Raw genomic sequence first — 3,359 nt, 5'->3', positions numbered from 1 at the left:
CCTCAATCTTTCCCAACATCAGGGTCTTTTCAAATGAGTCAGCTCTTTGCATCAGGTGGCCAAAATACTGGAGTTTCAGCTTCAGCATCAGTCCTTCCAATGAATATTCAGGATTGATCTCCTTTAGGATGGACTGGTCGGATCTCCTTGCAGTCCAAGGGACTCTCAAGAGTCTTCTCCAACACCACAGTTCAAAAGCATCAGTTCTTCGGCCCTCAGCTTTCTTCAAAGTCCGACTCTCACATCCATACATGACTATTGGAAAAACCATAGTCTTGACTAGATGGACCTTTGTTGAGAAAGTAATGTCTCTGCTTTTTAATATACTGTCTAGGTTGGTCATAACTTTCCTTCCAAGGAGTAAGCATCTTTTAATTTCATGGCTGCAATCACCATCTGCAGTGATTTTGGAGCCCCCAAAAATAAAGTCTGATACTGTTTCCACTGTTTCCCCATCTATTTGCCATGAAGTGATGGGACTGGATACCATGATCTTAGTTTTCTGAATGTTGTGCTTTAAGCCAACTTTTTCACTCTCCTCTTTCACTTTCATCAAGAGGCTCTTTAGTTCTTTACTTTCTGCCATAAAGGTGGTGTCATCTGCATATCTGAGGTTATTGATATTTCTCCTGGCAATCTTGATTCCAGCTTGTGCTTCTTCCAGCCCAGCGTTTCTCATGATGTACTCTGTATATAAGTTAAATAAGCAGGGTGACAATATACAGCCTTGACGTACTCCTTTTCCTATTTGGAACCAGGCTGTTGTTGCATGTCCAGTTCTAACTGTTGCTTCCTCTATTTCTCTAATCTATGTTAATAAGATTATCTTTAAAATTAAACGTAAGCATAAAACTTTTTTATTCATTCCTGAAATAGACATTTACAATTTTCCAACTAATTGAATTCTTGGCTGCTTAAAACTTATGGTAGCAATAGTTTGGGGGATTTTGTTTTGCTTGCTTTAATTGCTTTGATATTAAGATTACCCCTGTGATAGAGGGTGGGATAAACCTCACCTTCTCTTACCGATGTCTAAGTAGAGCTGCTGCTGCTGCTAAGTCGCTTCAGTTGTGTCCGACTCTGTGCAACCCCATAGATGGCAGCCCACCAGGCTCCCCCGTCCCTGGGATTCTCCAGGCAAGAACACTGGAGTGGGTTGCCATTTCCTTCTCCAAGCTCTAAGTAGAGCAGGAGACAATATATCTAAAATTTCATCTTTCTATTTACTGCTAAATTCTGATGAATATTAGGAAATCCTTTTATCAATATATTTAATTTCTTCATTTTAATAGGACCATATCAGGAAAATTATATGTAGTTATCATGAGGATCAACTTTACTTTTGCCCTGCCAGACATGTTTATCCATACATATTCATGTTTCTCTCTCATCTAGACCTTCTAATGTTTGGTGTCATATTTAAAAAGTAGATGACTTGACTCACCATCAGCATCTGGTATTTCTTAAGGAAATTTTTCATCAATGATTATTCATTAGGTTTTCCATGTCTTCATTTTAGTCTGCAAAGTATTCAGATGTTCTTATCCTTTGTGTGCCAAGGACTTTCTGGTAAGACAGAATCATGAATGACCCCACCCTACTGAAAAGATGTTCATATCCTAAAATCCTGAACCTGTGAATATGTTAATTTAGGTGGCAAAGGAGACTTGGCAAATGTGATTACATTAAGAACTTTAAAACAGTGAGATTATCCTGGCTTATCCAACTGAAACCAATCTAATCACATAGATCCTTAAAAGCAAGCATCTTTTCTGGCTGAGATCAGAATTAGAGGGAAATGTGACTATGAACGAATGGTCCGAAAGGTACAACACTGCTGTCCTTGAAGATGGATTAATGGAACCATGTACCAAAATATATGGGTATCTTCCAGAAGCTAGAGGAGTCCAGGGAAGGGAGTCTGAAATAGAATCACCAGAAAAGTGCACAGCTCTGCCAGCACTTTGGTTGTGGCCCAGTATTCTGACCTATAGAACTGTAATATAATAAATTTGTGTTGTTTTTTCAGTCCCAAACTTTGTGACAATTTCTTAGAGTATTTATAGCAAAATAATAGAGACTTTTCTTAGTAAGTATGGTAAAGCTGTAAAATACATAACATAATACTTCGTACATCTAACTTGTTATAATACTTTAAAACATGTAACATGAAACTTCTTATAATACTTTAAATATGTAACATAAAATAAACAGATATAAAAAGGAAACCAAAATATGAAAAACCAGCTACCAAATATTTTGAAAGACACATTTGTGATAAAGTGATACATACATATATAAATGTATATAGTATACATATATATAGTATACATATTAATATATTTATGTATGTATATCCAATTATTCATAGTCATTTATATGAGTACAAATCATGTTCTCAATATCCAAAGCACTTGTAGTACAGTGTGAAATACACTGTTTCTACTGGTCATGTTACAGATATGCTAATTTTACTATGATGAGTTAATTATATTCCTCACTGAGAAAAATTCTATATTTCAATTAGAAGTTAATGAAAATAAAGTGTTTTTTTTTTATCACACCCAAGTTTTTTGGCCCTCTGAACTTTATTCATGGATCTCTTGCTAAGAATACCTGTTTCATTGCTAAGGATCAAGAAATATTAAGTTTAAACTTCAGCAGCTTAGAAAAGAAAAAGATGACCCTGATGAAATGTGATTTTGCTTGAATTTGTGGGTGTGCTCAGTCATGTCTGACTATTTGTGACCTCCTAGACTGTAGTCCACCAGGCTGTTCTGTCCATGGAATTTTCCAGGCAAGAATACTGGAGTGGTTGGCCATTTCCCACTCCAGGGCATTTTCTGACCCAGGAACTGAACCCATGCCCCTGTGTCTTCTGCATTGGCAGGCAGATTCTTTACCACTGATGACCATGGATGAAATCTGATAAAGGATACACAAATGAGACTGACAGTCATTCTTACCAAGAGTTCTGAGCTGGTTCTTGAAGGATAGGTATGACTTTGCTTTGCTCAAGGTCTTTCTCTTAGAGTCACTGAAATTCTCATCTCTACCCAATTCTTTAGTTAAAAGTCTAGAAGATAGAAGGAGTCTCAGAAGCCTTAGCTTCATTAGGCTGTGAGAATTTGTATCTGATCATGTTCATCCAATTAGGATTGTTCTGGGTATGGAATAGATGGTAATTTTAAGACTCAGTACAGCTATCATTCAAACTAATTCCTAACAGATAAATCCTGCTGAACTTCTGACCCAGAATATGGAAGTTTTCTTCTCCTAATTTCTGAGAGAGTGAAGGAGTTTTACAGTCATTCTACTCAGAGGTTTTTTCTCTGGTCCCTTACCACGTGTAACTTAAG

The sequence above is a fragment of the Bison bison genome, unplaced genomic scaffold, assembly GCF_000754665.1.
Source record: "Bison bison bison isolate TAMUID 2011002044 unplaced genomic scaffold, Bison_UMD1.0 scf7180017864294, whole genome shotgun sequence".
Classification (NCBI taxonomy): domain Eukaryota; kingdom Metazoa; phylum Chordata; class Mammalia; order Artiodactyla; family Bovidae; genus Bison; species Bison bison.
This window is presented reverse-complemented; position numbering follows the sequence as displayed.